Raw genomic sequence first — 22,288 nt, 5'->3', positions numbered from 1 at the left:
AAGGATGAAGTACTACAGAATACGATGATTCCTCTTGTTAAGGTGTTGTGGAGGAATAGTAGGGACAAGGAGGCAACCTGGGAGCTTGAGTCACCGATGCGGGATCAGTATCCTGAGTTGTTCAGGTAAATTTCGAGGATGAAATTCTTATTAGGAGGGGATAGTTGTAACGACCCAAATTTACTAATAAGGCTTAAGGGCCTTGATTAGTGTGTCGAGAAGGCATAACTGGATTATATGTGATTTAATAATTAAAAGCATGTTATATGATTATTTGGATATCTGTGAAGCATGACTATGTGTATTAGTATGCATGTAGGCCCTAATTAGGTTAGAAGGGCATATTCGTAATTTTGGCCCGTTGAGGGCATAAATGTAAATAACTGTGAGAAATTGTTGAGACCACATTATTATGTTGATATTTTTGTAGCTTGTGACTCGAGGAGATCCTAATGAACGGTTTAGCGAAAAAGTCACGACGAGGATTTATACCCAGCTCGGGGCGAGCCTGGGGGTATTTCTGGAAATTTAGGAAATATATTGGAGTCTATTTTGATATTGAGGAATAAAATTGGTAATTAGTTAGGTGTCGGGAGGTAAGCGGTAAATATTAGAGACATTCGAGGAATTAGCGGGAATTGGGAGTAATGACCAAAATGCCCTTAGAATAAGTTAATGGCTTAGGATTTATGGGAGGGCAAATTGGTCATTTGAGTTAAAAGTAGGATAAGTATTATAATGCTTTATGCCTTAGTGGAATGTGTAGAAGGCAATAGTGCTCTAAAAAAGGATTGAGACAAAAGAAAAGAAGGAGAAAAGAAAGAAGGGAAAACAGGGCACTACTCTCTTGTACGGTTTGGGTTTTTCTTCACCAATTCTTCTGGAAATTTGGAGCTAAAGTTCAGAGAAGGCAGCTAAGACTCAACACTAGGATCCTTGATTTGGCTTGGGGAATTAGCAGAGGTTATTCATCATTTGAGGTAAGGTTTTGAGGTTGTTATTCAGTTGTTGGTTTTGGTATTGAATTGGTTTTATAAGCTAAGTTTCTGTGGCAATTCTAGGGAATTAAGCCTAAGGATTTGAGGAGGAGAAGGCTAAGGAAGTGTGGAAGATAACCGAGGTTGAGCTCATCCATCAAAGGTAAGAAGTTCTGGCTGTAAGTTCTGAGAATTTTGTTGCACTGCTGAGTTTTGAGCTTTAAGCTCAACTATGGTGATTTCCTTGTTTTGGGGTGCATGTGATTGATTTTTGTATGATTGGGTCTTATGGGGTGAGATATAGATGTTGGTAGGTTTGTTTTGGAGTTTGGTTGAGGTTTGGAAGGTTTTGGCTCGAGGAAGTTCGAAGAGGAGAAGTCTGGGAATTGTCTGGCTGTGACTAGCGCTAGCCTTAGGGCGCTACATCACTAGGCTTGAGTGTTTGGGAGCCTGTTGGCTCTACTTGTAGCGCTACCCTGTTCCCAGAAGGGTATTTTGGGGTTATTTCTTAGGGTTTTTGCCCGGGGGCTCGGGGTTTGATTCCACCACCCCGTTTGGTGGAATTAGGGCTTCTCGAGGGCTCGGGATTGGTCCCGAGGTTAGGTTTTGGAATTGAAGTTTGGTGTGGTTCTAACTTGTGACCGTGACTAGGTGTACACTAGGGCTCGGACGGGATCGTTCTTGAGGGTTGTAAATAATATTTGCGCACAGGACACGACTCGGCCACTGGTAGCTGAGGACAACTTAGTATTCACTGAGCTCGGTTTAAGCGGGCCGGAGTCAGTGGGATAGATAAAGGGTGCGGCCTAAGGGCGTTGACCCTGGTTATCACATATGAATTGATTATTGATATGAAATGATGTGCTTGGTATGTTGAATACTTGATTAACGTGAATATTTGGAATGTTAAGTATATGATTATATTGCATGAGTTATCTGGTTGTTTGCTTGATGATTATGCTCTGCTATTGTGTTTTCTTGATGGGCCTTGGCTCACGGGTGCTACGTGGTGCAGGTAAAGGCAAAGACAAAGTGGACCAGTCCTGAGGTGGAGAGCTTTGGGGCTGAATGTACTTAGTCAATTGATTGGCCGCCACGGCCGAGGAGTGGTACAGGACGAGAAAAGCCTAACTATCTGTTTTTCCTTAGAGTGGCTAGTAACTGTAACTTAGTCCTGAAATTTTGTTAACTGTCTTTTAACTTTACTACTTCTGGGATCCCATGTAAAAATGTTTGATTATAAGAAATGAAACTTTTGAGACCAAATTATTTAAACCCTAGTTCAACTATAGTTTCAGTAACACGTTTCTAGCTAAATGACTTGATTAGTAAGTCTTGCACCTTTATAAACACATAGTGTAGTGGTCTTGGCTATCCAGGGCATTACAGGCATCATTATTCTTTGCTCCCTGTGTGGCTGCTCCTCTTGCTGTGGTCTGGGCATTGGCTCGGGTCAACTGCGTTGCCGCTTCCAGAGCAAGTGCAGCCTCGCGGTGTCGCCGATCGACCTCTTCCTTCCGTCGTCTGATCTCTTCACTTCTGGCATCCATCTCCCGTTTTTGCTGCTCAAATGCAGCCTTCTGCCTGGCCATCTCTTCAGAAAACGACTCTTGTCGAGCAGTGAATTGCATCATCTCTTCTTGGACGGCCCCCATGGCTTCCTGGATTTGTTCAACCTCTGGAGTCGTTTCCTCGAGGAACACCGTGGGCTCAATCTCAGGGTTCTGAGGTCCAGGACCTTCTGATCTAACATGCTCTTTTGATGTGCTTGATTTCTTGTATGCCACATTGGTATTCTTGGGCGCCATCTGATATGATTGTAGTGTGTTTCTTCTCTTCAGGCTCTCAATGAAAGCACTAAAATGTTCACCACGATTTTGGCCAATGACGAATTGACATCAAAACTACAGTAAACCTTCAAGAGAAAATATGACACTGATAATTTTATAGTGGTTCAGCCCCAATATATTGGTAATAGCCTAATCCACTTAGAGTTGTGATATATAGATCTACACTTAAGATCAGATGGACCTATGTCAACTGAGTTGCTTAAGCGTAAATGAAAAAGTACAAGATTTCTCTAAAAAAAAAGTCACTCAAAAATTCCCGAGTTCCCCAAAAGCTTAGACAGAAAAAATTGAATCCGAATCCCCCCAATGATGCCATGAGATCTTTATTTATAGGCTCTTGGATGTACAAATCAAAGTCCCTCCATAATCGGGATAATTCAGTTGCTCTAACCAATATTTAATTAATAATCAAATTTAAAATACAATAATATGCGATTTCTTTGGGATAAACTGAGAGATTCCCGTTGTGGCTACGAATAATTCTAGCTGAAGTTGTTACTGAATTTTTCTGAAGAGTTATAGGCTGAGCTTCTGATCTATCTGGTCGGCCAACTCTGCTTCCTGGAGTGAGACTAGTCGGTCAAAACACTCTTCTGGTTAGGCAAAATAAATGACTGGTCAGCCAAAATATTTCACTGGTCTGCCAAAACAAATGACTGTTCAACAAAAGTATTTCACTGGTCGGCCAGAAAATTTTACTGGTTGGCCAAAACAAATGACTGGTCGGCCAGAACATTTTACTGGTCAGTAAAAAATCTTTACCGGTCGGTTAGAAATCACTTCCAAACCAGATAAATAATTTTCATGACCAGTAATATCACAACTCCGAAGATTAATCTCAGACCTTTGCCCTCCTTGGTCAATACATTTATTGCCACTCAATATGTGTCACTCATTACCGTGCACGACCACTTGTCACTTTTATCGTCACATCATCGTATTCAAATTTTGGGGATAACAATACTCTTTAAAAAATAGATAATTTATTTAAATATAATTTTTTATCATTTTTGTAATTTTAAAATGTATTTTTAATTAATTTTGTAATTTAAAAACAATGTTAATTTTTTTTATTAGTTAGAGACAAATAAAAATATGACATGTAGTAGGTTAATTTTTTCAAATTAGTTTTAATTACTTTTTGCATATAATTGAGTTCAGTTTGGTCATATTGATAAAATTTGTTAACTAAATTTGAGCTAAGAATATATTTTATCCACTTTTTTAAATTACAAAGTATCTGATAAACCAATATTGAGAACATAAGTATCAAATGAGTATATTCTAATATACATTGGCAGACCCATACATAGAGCCTAGGGTGGACTGATGCCCACACTAAATTTGTTTTTTCTTAAAAAAAAATCATTTAATATCATCTTTACAATTGAGTCATTTTATGTAAATTTTGACATTTATACCCTCTAAACTTTATAATTTAGTACTTTTTATGTAAAATTTGACATTTATGTCTTCTAAATTTTACAATTTACTACTTTTATGTATATTTTGATATTTATGCACCGTCTAAATATTTTTATTTTTATTTTTTAGCCCAGTGAATAAAATTTCAGGGTCCGCCACTGCTCATATATATATATATATATAGGCAATTTCTACAATCCTTCAGAGGGCTAAGTCCACCATGTAGGTCCCATTATTATTCCAAGTGTCAAAATATGATAATTGTAAACAATGTATATATGTATAATTTTGACCTTTTGTAACCCGTAACGTGAACCGGGTGAGAAGGATTTGTTTAGGTGGCAGTGAAATGTAAGGACAATACTATAAATGAATGTGCACAATAGTGTACATAAGAGGGTAATATAGTAAATTTCGTTTAAATATTGATTTATTTTCGAAATTGCGTACGTAATAGCTTTGTTGTTACTAAGTGATTTATTATAGAATATACAAAACATTATTATAGATGAACGTAACAAAACAGGATACCATTTGACTTGTTTTTGTATGAATTTTTTATTAAGTTTCATTATATAAATAAGCACATTCTAATAGAGAAAAAAAATATTAAAAATACCTTTCTAATTAATTTTTTATATTTTTCATTTTTCTATTTTAATTTTTCTTTGAGAACTAGAGTAGGTGTGAGTGAGAGTGAGATTTTTTATTTGTTACTTAAAAGCTCGACAAGTTGAAGATCATTCATATGTGAGACCAAGTTATTATCAATCGCAAAGTGACAGATTCTTTGCTTCTTATGTCTTTGTCTGAGGTAAACCAACATATGAAAAAATAATGATAGGACATATTTAGGTAGAATGTTTGAAATGGTATATTTACATGTAATATTCAAAATTCAATATATCTCATCAGTTTGGGGATGCAGTGTGTCCCCAGTAACAAACTCATGAGTCACTCCTTCCAATCGAATCAAACTACAACCAACACTCTTCTTCATCTTCTTCGACACCCTCCACCTCCTCATCTTCACCACATCCTCCCACTGCTTCGCATTCGCATACAAGCTTGCCATGATTGAATACACATGCCGTCGTTCGGTTTTAGCTGCATCACACGCTCTGCTGCTTTCTTAGCAACACCAACATTCCCATGAAGCCTGCAACCTGATAGCAGCCCACCCCACACAAACACATCACTCCCATTGGAATCTTCCTGATCATCTCCATTGCTTCTTCTAACAGACCAACCCTCCCCAGCAGATTAGCCATGCACCCATAATGTTTTTGCTATCGACAAACAATGTACATAGATTCCATCTCATTGAAGAGCTTTCTGGTTTCTTCTACTAGAACTGCATGGCTGCAACCCACCAACACTCTTAGAAAGCTAACCCCATCTGGCTTAACTCTGGCTTCTATCATTCTAAAGAAATAATTTAGTGATTGCTTGCCAAGACTGTGCATGGAAAACACAACGAGCATTGCATTCCATGTACACAAGTTCTTGTCCAAACTCGAGTCAAATATCTTTTTTGCAATCTTAATGCAGCCATAATAGGCATACAACTCGACCAATCATGTAGTCAAGAAGGAGTCTAGACGAATCCCATTTGTGCTAATGTTATCGTGTATAGTATATCCTCGTTCTAAATCCCCCAACTGAGCACACACAGAGAGAACTGAGACCAAGGCAATGTTATCTGGATGAATTTGCAATTCAAGAATTTGATAAAAGAGTCAAATTTTCTCCTCACACTGATTATTCTACGCATAACCGGCTAATATGGTACTCCAAAAGATAGAGTCTCTCAGGTGCATTTTGTCGAACAATTTACGGGCACCCGAAATTTCACCTGCTTTGATAAACACATCGATTAGAGTGTTGTAAGAGACAACATCCCTGTGTTGAGGGTTCTCATCGAATACCTGATACGCATCAGAGAGGCAGCGACTGACGGGGTAGACGCGGATGAGGGTGTTGGAGACAAAAGAATCTACGTTGAAGGCAAACTTGAGGAATTGGGAGTGAAGAGCTCGGGCGATGGAAATGGCGTCGGTATTTCTGGGGCCCAGCTAAGCGCAGACATTGAGGATGAAGAGGAAGGTGTGAAAGTCAGGAGGGAGGGAGAGGCAGTGCATGCGGGAGAAGAGGAGGAGAGACTGTAGCAGTGAGGTGAAAAAAGAGTGGGCATTGATGATGTTGTTGAAGGAAAATGTAGATGGGTTTTGAATGAGGTTGAAGAGAGAGAGAGGCGTAGCTCAATCCGCCATTGTTATTGTTGTGAGAAAGTGAAGTTGCAGAGAAGAGGAAAGTGGTGAGCAATAAGTGGGCATGAGAGGAAGAGAGGAGGCCGGTGATGATGGAGTGAGCGTGAAGTTGATGGAGTTGTTTGAGAGTAGTGCAGTGATTCAGTATCACTCTGTTGACATTGCTGCTATTGTTGAAAGAAGTAGTAGCTCTGAGTAGAATGAGAACAAAATACCCTTTTGTTTTTGGGGTTCCCAATCCCAGTCTTAGTCCCACCATGGTATTTCAGTCGAAAACTCCATGAATTTTTCTTGAACCAGTTCTTCTAATAAGATCACTTTCAAATTAGGGTATATATTTTTGGAGCCTATTTGGGTGTTTGGAATTAGTTAAAAAAAAATAATATATTTTTTTAGAAAACGGTAGTTGGTTCCTTTCTCAACTCAAAGGGTATCAAATGGTATATATGTATTTTAACACAGTTTAATCCAAAAGTCACATTCCAATCATTCATCCTGTATCCAATGACTCAAAAATGCATGAAGGATTAAGTCCTTCAAATCTAACTAAGAGACTAAAGAAACCCCATATATATATATCTTTGTTTTATTCAGATATTAGTTAATTTATTTTATTTTATTTTTTAATTAATAATATCATTAATAAAAATTTATAAATATATTCTAAATATAAGACAAATTTTTATTAAATAAATTTAACTTGTTTTGTTATACCAAAGTAGTGAATTCTGTATATAAGTTGATTTATTTTTGTTTCAGATTAATTTAGATAGGATCTTATTTATTTATAATTATTGTTTCAAATTTGAAAAAAGTAAATGATTTAAAAAGAATGGTAGCACATCCCTCTGCCACTAGTTATATACTAAGAGCCGATAAGTGTCTTTTTTAGAAATTGTTATGATCTTTCAACATAATTTCAGTTCAATCCCTTTTTATATTATATTTACTTGATGTGGCATTAAATAAATTGTATAAAATCAGTTGATTTTGATGATCCTGATTGGAGCACATTTTTCTTTTTTTCTTTTTATTTTTATTTTTCTTCTTGTCTATTTTTTGTTGTCCGTTAGTTTACTTTTCTTTTTTTCACCAATTATTTATTTATTTTTATTTTAAGAATCTACTTTATTAGATTAAAAATACAAATGAGTATAGGTAGGAGGAGAGATTTCTTCTATTCAAGAAAGCTCATCGTCTCTTCTAAAATCATGCTTAGCCAATTTATGAACTGCAACATTAAAATTACGACTAACATGAGAAAGAGATGTCCGAAAAAATTAGACGATAAAACTTTTATATCGGAAGAAAACCCTTATAGTTTAAACTCAATGTCGTCCCAAAAAAGAATACCTACAAAATAAATAATAATTAAAAGTGGATTAGTATCAAATCTTAAATAATAATAATAAGAATATTAATGATATGAAACTTTTTATATTGGCAGAAATATTATCTGAAATAATTTATATATTGAAAAAGCTAGAATTTATTTGTGAAGTCACTCAAAATGAAGGTGTCACAGTTAGATTTATTATGTCATTAGGCCAATAATATACCTGGACCACAAATCAACAGAGATAAGTATTTTTGTAAAATAAGGTTAAAAGAAAATATTTTTAATTTTAAAGTAGCAATATATATATTAATGGAAGAAAAATCTTAGACAAAAAGAAACTTAATATTGTTATAATAAACAAAGACTTATCTTTGAAGTCCTTGAGTATGAAGGTGTCCTCATGAGTCTGATAATGTACAAAAATTAGCTTAACCGACAAGGAGGACGATGGCATAACACTATAGCCTTAAAAGAAACACAAACAAGCAACATAGCTTAACATAAACTAGCCTCAAAGGCAAAAGACAAGCCCCTATGCCACAAAACTAGCCTCAATAGCCACAAAACAAACCACACAACATGGCACAAAACTAGTCAAACAAGACACAACATAAACCGCAAAACACGACAAGCCTCCCCGACCTCAATTCAAAATTAAAAAAATATTAAAATCAGCCTCAATTTCCATGAACCGTCTTCTCGGCCTCAACTTCTTCTACATCCAATGATGTTGCTGCTTCATTTCTCTTACAACCTCATCGCTTCATGCTTCAAATAGTTACTGTTGAGGCTTAGTATTCTAATGTCAAATAACGAGAAAAGTTGAGAACTACCAACTTTTAAGAGTAGTTAACTAAAATTAGACACTAAATATATTTAGTTAAACTTTACTCATTATTATCATGAGACTTTCCAAATTACCCTTATTTGAGTAAATGATTCTAAGTGTTGTTGTAGTGTGTATTATATGTGTCATATTATAGTTAAATTAGAAATGCATTCTAATTGTAGTGTGTCATATATATGTGTAACAACTATATTTATAGGATTGTATGTAATCTATTAAAAATTATTCCTTATAATGTAAACATCAAGGCTTAAAGTCTAAACCACAACTCATTAAAATTTAAAGCACAAAACTTAAAATGTAAATCACAATCCTTTAAAATATAAATATCAAGACATAAATCTAAACCGCAACCCTTTAAAAGTTTAACATCAAGGCTTAAAATCTAAACCACAACTCTTCAAAATGTAAACCACAAGACTTAAAATTTAAACAGTAAGGCCTAAAATTTAAATCATGACTCTTTAAAATTTAAATCATAAGACTTAAGATTTAAACTACGACCATTTAAAATTTAAACCACAATGCTTAAAATTTAAACAACGACTTTTAAAATTTAAACCACAAGGCTTAAAAGTTAAACCACTAAGATTAAAATCTAAACTACGACCATGTAAAATATAAATCATGATCCTTTAAAATATAAACCACGACTCTTTAAAATTTAAACCACTAGTCTTTAAAATTTAAACCATAAAACTTAAAATTTAAACCACTAGTCTTTAAAATTTAAATCACAAAACTTAAAATTTAAACTATAATGCTTAAAATTTAAACTACGACTCTTTAAAATTTAAACCACAAGGCTTAAAATTTAAATCACGACTCTTTAAAATTAAACCACAAAGCTTAAAGTTTAAACCACAAGGCTTGAAAGTTAAACTATTTGGCTTAAAATCTAAAACATAATCATATAAAATATAAATCATGATTTTTTAAAATCTAAACCACGACTCTTTAAAATTTAAACCACTAATTTTTAAAATTTAAACCATGACTCTTTAAAATTTAAACTACAAGGCTTAAAATTTAATCCACAAGGCTTAAAATTTAAATAACAAGGGTTAAATTTAAATCACAACTTTTTAAAATTTAAACCACAAGACTTAAAATTTAAACCACTAGGCTTAAAATCTAAACCGCAACCATATAAAATATAAAATATGATCCTTTAAAATCTAAATCACGAATATTTAAAATCTAAACTACAAGATTTAAAATTTAAACCACAAGGCTTAAAATTTAAACCATAAGACTTCAAATTTAAATCACATCTCTTTAAAATTTAAACTACAAGGCTTAAAATCTAAACCACGAGGCTTAAAATCTAAAACACAATCATATAAAATATAAACCATGGTCCTTTAAAATCTAAACCGCAGCTCTTTAAAATTTAAACTATTAGTCTTTAAAATTCAAACCACAAGAATTAAAATTTAAATCACGACTCTTTAAAATTTAAACCACAAGACTTAAAAGCTAAACCACTAGGCTTAAAATCTAAATCACGATCATATAAAATATAAACTATGACCCTTTAAAATATAAATCACAACTCTTTAAAATTTAAACTATTAGTCTTTAAAATTTAAACCACAAGGCTTAAAATTTAAACAACGTCTCTTTAAAATTTAAACTACAAGGCTTAAAATTTAAACCATGACTCTTTAAAATTTAAACTACAAGGATTAAAATTCAAATCCTGATGCTTTGAATTTAAACTACGACTTTTTAAAATTTAAACCACAAGGTTTAAAAGTGAAACTACTAGGCTTAAAATCTAAACTATACTACGACCATATAACATATAAACCGTTATCATTTAAAATCTAAACCATGACTTTTTAAAATTTAAACCACAAGATTTACAAATTTAAACCACGACTCTTTAAAATTTAAATCACGTCTCTTTAAAATTTAACTGACAATATTTAAAATTTAAAGCACGACTCTTTTGAGGCTTAAAATTTAAAGCACAACTCTTTAAAATTTAAACCACAAGACTTAAAATTTAAACTACGACTTTTAAAATTTAAACCACAAGACTTAAAAGTTAAACCACTAGGCTTAAAATCTAAATCATGACTATATAAAAAATAAGTCATGATCCTTTCAAATCTAAACCACGATTTTTAAAAATCTAAACCTCTAGTCTTTAAAATTTAAAGGGATATTTGTGGGGAAAATACCTAAGTTTTACACTTTGTAACACTTAATTACCTAATTTTTTTTGTGCGGTTAAAATACATTCCGTCATGCTTTCTTGGCACTCGAAGCTACCTGGCCGTTAAATGTCAAGTTAACACCTACATGGCAATCTCTGATTGGTCCAAATTATTTATTTTAAAATTTTATTTATTAAATATTTAAATCTAAAAATAATGATTTTAAATATTTAAAATTTTTAATAAATAATTAATTAATTATTAAACATATATAAAACAATAAAAAATAAAGATAATGTTCATCTTGGTCCTCAAATCCATTCATCTTCTCGAAACCTAGTTTTAAAAAAAAAAATCACAAGCCTTCCCCTCATCTCTATTTATACATGTATATAAGATATATTCCAACTGTCCTTGTACATAGATAAATCTAACAATTCTCAACTGCCTTGACTACGCCTTCTTCGTCCTTTTCCTATATTCCAAGAAACTTTAAAAACATGGGATTTATAATACGAATGGATGACCTTCACATAAGCTTTAAAAGCATGGGATTATGAGGGCAAAACACAGTGTACATAGATAAAGGAGGGCAGAACTAGAGGTGTATAATAGGAAAATTGATTAAAATAGTAGGTATTATAGACTTAACAATTGTGGGTAAAAATGTAAGGAATTACCTAAAAGTGGCTATGTATCTAATTTCTACTCAAATAACCTTAATATATTTAGCAATCAAAATTTCAATTCTTATAAATGATGGATTGGCTTGTCCGTGAAAAATAACATGGTTATTAGTTAAATAAGCAACATCAACAAAAAAATGTAAAAGCCTTATTAAAAAAGGAAAGGTGAGTTGTACAAATCTACATTATGCCCAAAAACATCAAGAAAAAATAAAGAAGGGAAAGCAAAAATCTGGCACCTATGTAAACATTAGGTTTAATTATAATGAGAAAAATGGCATAAAAAGTAAGAGTTGTTGGGCTTAGTGTCCTTTAAAGTATATGCCTTGAACAATGTTTAATAAAAGAAATAATTGAAATGATTTTTTTTCATGTATTGATTTATTATTATTATTATATGAATATCAGAAAATTCTCAAATTCTTTATTATGACTACAATCTTGTATTGGTACGAGATAATTAAAATTGTAGAGAACGAATTTAAACAGTTCGCAATAAAACAAAGTTATATGGAATCTTTAGATTAAATACTGCAAGTACGGTTTACTAGAATTATGAATATATGTAATCTAGATCCTGATTACTCATGTAGTAAGACATCTTAGTGGAGGTACTATGTGTAAAGTAGATATACATGAACGAGGCCTGGTATGTTATTAATACTTAATAATATCGTTTACTTTATAAGTATTAATTAAACAAACATATCAATAAGATGATCATATACAAATTGATCTTAATCCTGAAGTTATTATGAACTCCTGTTTATGTCATATGAGTTCTTTGATTCACTCGTTATGGTTTGTCAAAATGATGAGGTTGAAAACTTTTGTTTTGGCAACTCATTGATGAAAATGCTTGGGGACATAATATATAAATATGCAATCTATACATTTCCGAGATGAATTGAATAATGGTTCTCTTAAGGCCTTTGGAACTGAAAGGTTATTGAGCTCAAATTCATAAATCAGTTTATGAATTAACCTTCACTAATAAAGTTAATGGTACTTAAGGAAACATGATATAATTAAAGAGGTTAAACATTAATTGATTTCTACTTTAATTATGAATCATTAATAGATGATTGAATTGTATGTAGTGATTAAATCGATGGACACTTTTTATATTTAAAAGTACTTAATAAATACATATCTATAATTACAAAAGTGCAGTCTCATATTTTTAGTGGAATAATATTGAGATAATAAAATAAGGTTATTGTATTGAGAGTTTTAATTAATAATCTAAATTTATTGGAGCTTGAAATTATAGGTCCATAGGTCTCCGAGATGGCTCTGTCAACACTATTCAAGGTAAGAGTTGAAATTAGGAAAAATCTAAAAATGATATATTTGGAAGAAATTTGTTCTTCATGGTCAAATATGTAATTGAGACAAATTAATTAATTAATATATCAATTTTCAAAATTAATAAATTAATTAATATAATTTTTTAAGATAATTTTTTTAAATAAAATGGGCATTTTCAAAAATAGCTTTTAAATAATTAAAATAATTAATTAGTTTTATTTATTTACATAATGTGAAAATATATTTATGATAATTCAAATTGGATTTGAATTTTAAATGATATTTATTATCTAATTAATATGATAAGAAAAGTTATCAAGATAATTAAATAAAAGTGGTTGGAACACATCCATGAAACGAGGGATGTGTTACATGCCAACTACAATGCTGTAACGACCCGAATTTGCTAATCGGGCTTAGGGCCTTGATTAGTGTGCCTGGAAGGCAATAAATGATTTAATATGCTAATATGTGGATTTATGTGAATATATGATAATGATGCATGCTTAGTTGAGTTAAATGTGCATGTGGGCCCCGTCTGGATATTAGGGGCATAAATGTGATAAATGCGATATATATGTGATATGTCTGTGCAGCACGATCCGAGACAGCCCTGGGGAGCGGATAGTCAGAAAGTCACAATAGGGTTGAGATTCGGACTCGGGGCGAGTCGAGGGGTAATTTGGGTACTAGGTGTAACGCTCCAACTCCAGGGACCGCTACAGTGCACATTGCAAAACAATGCTAAACTCGCTAATCGAGTCGTTTGGCCATAAACGTGTAACTAAGTGTGATTAGCGGTTTAGGGATTAAAAATTTCGGTTAAGATGTAACGTTTCACTAGAACGTTTACTATATACATTGGGATCCCAAAAATAGAACTTCAGGGTTTACTACAAGAAAGTGTTTACAACAGGCCGTTCTAAGCGGCAAAACAGGGTTCAGCCCTAGTTCCACTTTCAAACCTCACCCAAGTATTGGTCGAGCAGCTGCATATGTACACGTCATCACCTAAGCTTTCCAACTCAAGGATGGTCCAGCTTCCTTTTGCCTTTACTTGCACCACAAAGCACCCGTGAGCCAAAGCCCAGCAAGAAAACTCATATGTTCATAAACGGTCATATCATGATATCAAATCATATCTGGCATGCCTAGCAATCATAGCTCTATTCAGCATGCAAATGAATTCCAACAAATGCTGGGGTATCCAGGATAAGAAATCCTGGCCTTCTGATTGGAGGACTATCAAGTCAATCCTAATCAGATGAGTGTCGCAACACTTGAGGTTTCGATAAACCATGCTGAGTGACCGACAAGTGAGTCACTAATTCAAATGGAAGGGTGGCTGTTGGGTAAGCCTCTAGCCTTCAATAGGTTCTGGTAAACCATACTGAGTGACTGACAAGCAAGTCACTAATTCAAATGGAAGAGTGGCTGTTGGGTAGCCACTAACCTTCAAGCGCTTATAATGTTCATTGACCTTGAGGTCGGTCTGGCATTAATGCTCTTTGAGTCATTCAATGCTGATAGTCGATTAGATCTAATCTTTGATGGCTTGCGTGATACACGTTAAGGCCGTTTTGACTAATGAGTCAGTGCAACGTGACCAGTGCCCACCACCACTGCCGAACCTGTCTAATGAGTCACAGCTTCACAGTTGATACTAGCACCTTTGCCAAATCTGACTAATTAGTCAGTACCATGCACAGGTAAGCAATGTTGTCAATGTGTATCATATGCCAATTATCCAAGAATAGGGCATTCAGCATGCTTACTAAACAGTTGCTAGCATAATTATGATCATGCACAAACACAGAGACTCAAGCTCTGACCAATCTCATATTCATCATTCATGGCATGCCCCAATCACATGTTTCTCGTGCATCACATGCATCACACTTAATCATCCAGCACGCCTCAATAATAACCATAGGCAAATGGGCAAAATTGCCAAGCATACATTATGCTATCGATGTTCACATTCAACATCCAACATGCATCAATCATAACCATGCATGTCACATATGGGGTGCAGTTTTCTTACCTCTGGTCCGAGCGAGAACGACCCTTGAGAATGATCAGTCCTTTAATCCCTTAGCGGTCACCTAGTCATAACCAAATATAATTTCCAATTAATGAAAATCAACAATGATAGGGTCTTGGTCTAAACCCCACTCTCGGGACCTCGAAACATGCCCACATGGTGAGTAGATTCGATCCTGGGCCTTAAGGATTGAAACCCCGAGCCAAAAACCCTTAAAAACACTTAAAACAGGGTTCTGAAGAAACAGGGTAGCGCTACAGCGCTGCCCTCCTAGCGCCCCAGCGCTCTACTCAGAACCACAACCGCCCAACCTCCTCTGTAGGTAGCACTGTAGCGCCCTACACTGGGCGCTGTAGCGCTACCTTCAGCCCATAAATTTTCCTCCTTCGATTCTACCATTTCCAACCCAAATCAAAAGCTTCCAAACATCAAATTCAGTCCCAAATGAACCTAAAAACCATCCTCACATGCCCCAAGCATCACAACCCAAAGAACCCTAGCCAAGACACCCATTGAAACTCAACTTTCCAACTCAAAAACCACCTGGAACTTAACTCAGAAAATAGAGTAAAAGCTATAGTTCTAATGGTTAAAAACTCACCTCAATCTCAGCAACACACCCTCTTCAATGGTGGAGCATAACCCTAGCTTGGCAAAGCTTGGTTCCTTGGCTTAATTCCTCAAAGGAAGCTTGAAAATCCAAAGAGAAATGAAGGAGAAAACCTATCGGGAGAGAAGGAGAAGGATACTCTGTTTTTGCTTCTCTTCTACAGCCTTAATGGTTTATATAAATCCTTTAGGGGAAAAGACTTAAATGCCCTCAAGCCTAAAATAAAACCTTAACAGCCACCAAGGGAAAAACCGTCCTTTCGCACCTATTTCGTTAATCATAATTAAAACTCTCCAATTCCCGCTATAATCCATATCCCATTACCCTTTAATTCCCGGTAATGCTCTAATCATTAAAACCACCCCGAGACTCACCCCGAGCCCCGAACTTAAACCCGTTATGACTAGACCGAACACTTGCATTTCATGATCGTCTCATGCCGAAAAGCTCGAACATATCTCCATAATGACGGGATCTCATTCACAAATCACAAAATGCACCCAAATTCACAATTGTGCTCTAAACGGCCCAAATTGCCAAAACAATTTAATAAACAGTTGTGGACCCACATGCATGTATATAACATCATATCATAATATAATTCACATAAACATGCATATAATCATTGAGTAGCATAGTAAATCAATTATGGCCCTCCTAATCAAGGTCCAAAACCTTATTAGGAAATTTGGGGCGTTACACTAGGTGTGTTATGGGATTATCGGGATATGAAAATAAATATTTGGAGATATATTTGAGGATAGAATGTCTAGGAGGGAATATTGGGGAAATTTACCATTTTGCCCTCGGGGACGTTTTGGTACCCCGAGCCTTGAGGTAACCCTTTAGACTTAAGTTAAGTAAAACAAAAAGGAGGAATTACTTAGAAACTTTGGGAAACCGACCTATACTTCTCCTTTCAGCTAAGGATAGCTTCTCACCATTTCTATCTCTCTCTCTCTCTTTCATTCTCTAAGAAACAACTCAAGGAAATTCTGGTGTAAGCTAGCTTAAGCAAGGAATTGGGCTGAGAAAACTTAGGAGCTTAAAGCTTGAGGATTGAGGATCAACTTCAGGGATTGAATTCAGTAAAGGTAAGCTCTAATTATGGGGATTATGTTGGGATTTCAGTTGTGTTTTTGAGATTGCATGCTAGTTTAAGCTTGGTCTGTTTTTGGGTATTCTAGCTGAGTTTTGGAGCAGATTTTAATGGGGTTTTAATGTTGATATTGAGCTGGAATGTATATGTTAATTATCTGGGTTTGTTAAGTAATCTTTGGGTAAGTTAGCTTGAGGAAAATGTAGGGAAGAAGATGAAAATTATGGGTTTGGAGGTGAGGGCTGCGGCCCTAGGAGGGGCGCGCCACGACCAGTGTGCGCGCGCGACCGAGTGTGGCTGAGGAGTTCATGCGCGCCGCGGTGCTTGGTGCGCGCGCCGTGGCCCGTGTGTGTTGCAGGGGTGTGCTAGCCTCTGTTTTGAGGCTAGCCACGACTCTTGAGGGAAGGGCCATGACTCCTAGTGCCAGTTTTTGTTTTTAAGGGTGTTTAGGCTTGGGAACTCAATGGCTAAGGCTCATGATGGATTTTATCACCCAGATTGATAGAATTCAGGGTCCCGGAGGTTAGGGTTATGGCTCGAAGTTATTTATTGGATTTGAACTTGATGGATGGATATTGTTAATGTGTTGTGACTAGGGTTTCAGCGAGGCTCAAGTTAGAGGATTGTGCTTGTAACGCCCTACTTCCTTAGAGCCGTTACTAAGTGAGTTTTAAGACAAAACAGTGCAATGAACTCGCTAACCGAGGTTTTGAAACAAAAGTGTGACTAATAAAAGTTAAGGCTGTAATCTTTGAAAGTGCGTTGACTTAATAAAAACTTCTAGTATTCAACAATTGGGATCCCAAAATAAGGTTTGAAAACTATTTACATCTTGAAATAAGTTTACAGTTGATCAGTTCTAAAAACCATAGATTATTACAGCCATTTTCAAATAAACCCCCAACCAAAGCAGTCGGGCAGGCCAAACATGTACGCGTCGCTTCACGCTCTCCGTACTCATGGTTGGTTGACTCAGCCATTGCCCTTACCTGCAACACGGAGCACCCGTGAGCCGAAGCCCAGCAAGAAAACTCATGCAGAGCATAACATATGCAATTTATACAGTTTATCCTAACAGATAATCCACATACAAACAAGTCAACCATTAGACTAAGCAAACACGGCCATGCCACCCCCGAAGCCTTACCGAAGCCTGGGGTCTCGGTCTTCACCGTAGGGATACCACTCGTATCCCCTGGGTCCTACCCTGACCATAGCATCCCATGTGCTAGGTGTTACTTCCGGCCCCGCTGCCGTTCTCAGCCTTGCCGCCCTCGGCCATAGCCGTTCATTTCACTATAATCATACATAGCATAAATCAAACAACATTCAAACAAATGTCAATTCATTTAAATCTGCACCCTAACATGTAATGCACTATAGGGCCGTGCCCTGCAATCATCTCATCATGCAACATGCAATATAGGGTCGTGCCCCGCAATCACGCTATGGGCCCATGCCCCATCCTACGGGTGTTATAGTTTTCTTACCTGTATTTCGAGCCTCCTGATGCACTAAAGCCGCGAGCACGGTCCTCTAGCACGAGCCACTCCAATAGCGTAGTCACAACACACAAGAAATATCCCTCAACACTAATCAAATCAAAACCGCTTCCCGGGACCAATACCACACTCTCGGGACTCCCAAATCCCTACAACAATTCATCGGAAACATCCCCCGAACCCCCGGAGCAAAAGCTCAGAATGCAACTTTTGGTGCCCTGAAAATGGCCTAGCGCCGCGGCGCTGCCCTATAGCGCCATGGTGCTGCCCTATAGCGCCGCGGCGCCCAGCAAGACAGAAAGCCACCCTCGCCTGGACACAGCCTCGCACCGCGGCGCCCAAGAACAGGGCCGCGGCGCCCCATTGCGAACCCAGAATCCTGGGTTTCCACTTGCGTTTTTTTCCGAACTTCAACCTCTCCAAATCATCCCAAACAAAACCTAAACCCCCAAAATCATTTCAAGACCCCAAATAAACCCTTTAAAAACCTATAAACATTAGTATCATGATCATAACACAATCACACTTAAAAATCTCATCTAGAGTTTCAAATTCCTCAAACTTTAAACCAACCATCCTATCTTTAAATTCCACACTAAAACTTTGAGAAATCAACCTTGAACCCAAGAAATAACAGAATATAAATCTTACCTTGAGTAGTCCTAGCTCAAATCTGGTTTTTGGTTGCTTCAAATCCCTTTGAATCTCCTCCTAGGTCTCAAAACTTCAGCCCCATCTACACCTCTTCTCCTTTCTTCTTTTTCTCTTCCAATTTTATCAAAGCATCAAATGACCCTAAACACCCAAACCGTGACCCACTAAAACCCAGCTGAGAATTGCCTATTACCCTTGCCAAATGACCATGCTACCCCTCCAAATGACCCTTTCTCAACTAATTCCTCAAGGGTACTCTAGTCCTTTCACTAATATTGCAATTCTACCATTTCTTTCACCTAAACTTGTTACTCTTAGCAGTAACTAATGGTTACCCAGGTTACTAAATCTCCAATAACCATTAACCGCCAATTCTCTACTTAACCATAAAATTCCCGAGGTACCCCTAGGCTCCTCCCGAGCCGGGTACAAAATCCCGTTGTGACTCTTAAGTTAATTTGCTCTCTAGGACCGTCTCGACACGTGCATCACAACAATAACACCACACTCACGTGATACGATTCACAGAATACAATTATCACATATATGCCCTCAGCGGGCTAAAATTACCAATTTACCACTATCATGCAAACGGGGTCCACACGCATATTTATTTCACCTAACATGCATACTAACCACGTAGTCATGCATCTCGAATGTTCAATTAGTCATATAACATGCTTTAAATCATAATCATGCATTTAACTCATAAAATCACACATAAATCCCAACATGCCCTCCTGGCACACTAATCAAGGCCCTTAAGCCTTAATAGCGATTTTGGGTCGTTACAGTGCTCGGGGCATCGGTGCTCGGAAAGCTCGGGACTCAGGTAAGAAAACCCCTGTTTCCATAGAGCTTGTGTGTAGGGCTGAGCCCAATGTGTTTGAATAGAATTGGTATGCAGGGCTGAGCCCAATATGCTAGAACTGCGAGCGTAGCCCTTTAGCTGAATATACTAGAATTCTATACTTGCTTGTTATGCTATGTATGCTATTATGTGAATGATCGGCAAGGGCCGGAAACGGTGTAGGCCGAGAACGGCGAAGAGCCGGGAACGGCGTTGGGCACGTTGAGTGCAAGGCCGAGAACGGCAAGGGGCCGGGAGCAGCGATGAGCACGTGGAGTGCGAGTTGCCAGGGTGAGTCCTTAAAAGGATACTTGGGATATCCTCACGGCGTGGTCCGCGAACCCAGGGCTTGGTAAACGCCTGGGACGGCTAGGCCGTATGTGTTTAGCCAATTGGTGGCCTGTTTATATGTTTGATATATGTGTTGCATATGTTATCTGTTTGTGGGTTTTCTTGCTGGGCTTCGGCTCACAGATGCTCTGTGGTGCATGTAAGGGTAAAGAGAAGGCCAACCAACCATGAGTATAGCAGGCGTGAAGCGGCGTGTACATGTTTGGCCAGTCTGGCTGCCACAGCCAGAGGATTTCGGGAGATATTTGTAAATAAACTTAGATTTTGTCGTTTAGTCGACTTGGTTCAATTTTTATGTTGTAAATATTTCTAAACTGTATTTTGGGATCCCAGGTGTCAAAATTTTATGATTTTCAATGCTATGGTATTATTTCTAGAGTTTTTCCTCTGTTTATGGCTTAATTACACTATTTGATCTAAAACCTCGATTAGCGAGTCGAAAGCACGTTTTTAAACTCACTTAGTAACGGCTCTAAGGAGGTAGGGCGTTACAAATGCTAGCACTGTAGTTGGTGTGTAACAGATATCCAAGAATGAATCTTGATATTTTTTTATTTGTTTGTTTGTTTATTTAATAATTGGTTTATAATTTAAATTTTGAATTTAATTAATTCTTTTATAAATCTATCAGATAGAAATTATTTCAAGATACACTTAAGTGAGAGAAAAATATGTCATAATATTTTCTTATTCTTGAAAACTATCTCAGACCTAATATTCCAAGATCTCATGAGTTGACTACATCTTGTGAATCAAAAAACTTCCCATCATTACTCCATGTGCCCACATACGTCGTGAGGTGTAGAGATACATCTTGGAAGATTTTGGTCTGAATATTCACAAGGCTGCTCTGGATTGGATGTTTGTTGGAGTTACTAAAAGATAGAGAGGAATCTTGATTGTTCTACAACTAGTAAATCCTCATCTTCTTCTTTTTCTTTGATTAATGTTTTGCATATTAATGGATCTGGTTATTTAAAAAAAATTTAAATAATTTTTTTTGAAATCTCTGGGCCCACCACCACGTGTTTTTCGCTGCGCATATGGTAAACCAGTTACCAACAATTGGTACTACAGCGGTCATTAATCTCTGCATACATTAATTATTGTTTGGGTATAATATGCATTCTTATATTATTGTAATATGTGATGAATGGATGGATGCTTTTTTGATGAATGTGAGTTATTGTCGTTAATTATATGGTATTTTGGGTTTAGGAAATGTTCTTAATTTTTCCAGATCTACAAAACTGTAAGCCATATAGGGCATAGGATTTTTGTAATTTAATTTAAAGTTATTTGAAAAAATGTAATCCCGAGTCCTTAAGCTCCAAGGGTGCAGAGAAACACTTGGCACCTCAAGCCTGAGCATGTCAGCTGTGCCCAGCGCCTGGCCCTACGCCCCTTGCGTGCCTGAGCCCCGTGCCCCTTGCGTGCCTGATCCCCGCGCCCCTGCGCCTTAGCTGCAGCGCCCCAATGCACCAGGCTCCCCGAGCCTTGCTGCGCTTGGCTCCTGCATCCTCTATGCCTGGCACCCACGTCCTGCACGCCTGGATCCATGTCATTATTGAAAGAAACGAAGGTAATTATGATTACATATATTTTTTTAGTGATTATTGTACTCACACATGCAATTAACAATATTTTTTGTTGTTTGTTCTTCATCGCATGTTAAGAATCTTTTCACAAAGAGGTTAACTGTGCGCTAGATGCTAGATAGAGATGGAATTTGATTTTAGTTTTATTTAGAATTTTAATTTTGTTATGAACAATTTAAAATTTTAGTCTGTTCTTATTTTAGAGAGTTTAGATTTCTATTTAGAACAAGAAAACTAATGTTTTAGATTTTTTTAGTTTATAATTAGTAATGTGATAACTAATTGGGAACTTTATTATTTCTATGTCGCATGGACAAGGTTTTGATATTTCTTTCAATAATAATTTGATTATTATCTCAAGATCTAGTATTGAAATATGTCATGCAAGATCTGATGATGGGTTGTATAAGTTTAAGGCAAAAGAGTGATTTGTATACAACTCTGAAATGTTTAAAGTTGCAAACCCAATGTCTATTAAACGTCAAAAGATTGATTTCGACAATGAGAAATATCTATGGTATTTGAGATTGGGGCATATTGGTTTGGATAGAATTAACATACTAGAAAAGGAGGGACCTTTAAGAGAATTAACTGTTGGTTCTCTTTCAGTCTATGAATCCTGTCTGGAAGGCAAGATGACCAAAAGACCTTTCTCTGCAAAAGGTTCAAGAGCCATAGAACCACTCCAAATCGTACACACTAATGTATGT

General features: G+C 36.3%; 1 pseudogene; it reads right to left on the bottom strand.

The window, feature by feature from the left end:
* Positions 1-4,958: 4,958 nt before the first annotated feature.
* LOC133825051 (pentatricopeptide repeat-containing protein At5g61800-like) overlaps positions 4,959-22,288 on the bottom strand; it is a 51,945-nt pseudogene continuing 34,615 nt past the window's right edge.

Source organism: Humulus lupulus, chromosome 3 (genome assembly GCF_963169125.1).
Source record: "Humulus lupulus chromosome 3, drHumLupu1.1, whole genome shotgun sequence".
NCBI classification, from domain to species: domain Eukaryota; kingdom Viridiplantae; phylum Streptophyta; class Magnoliopsida; order Rosales; family Cannabaceae; genus Humulus; species Humulus lupulus.
The sequence above is the reverse complement of the archived record's forward strand: the minus strand, read 5'-3'. Positions and strand labels throughout refer to the sequence as shown.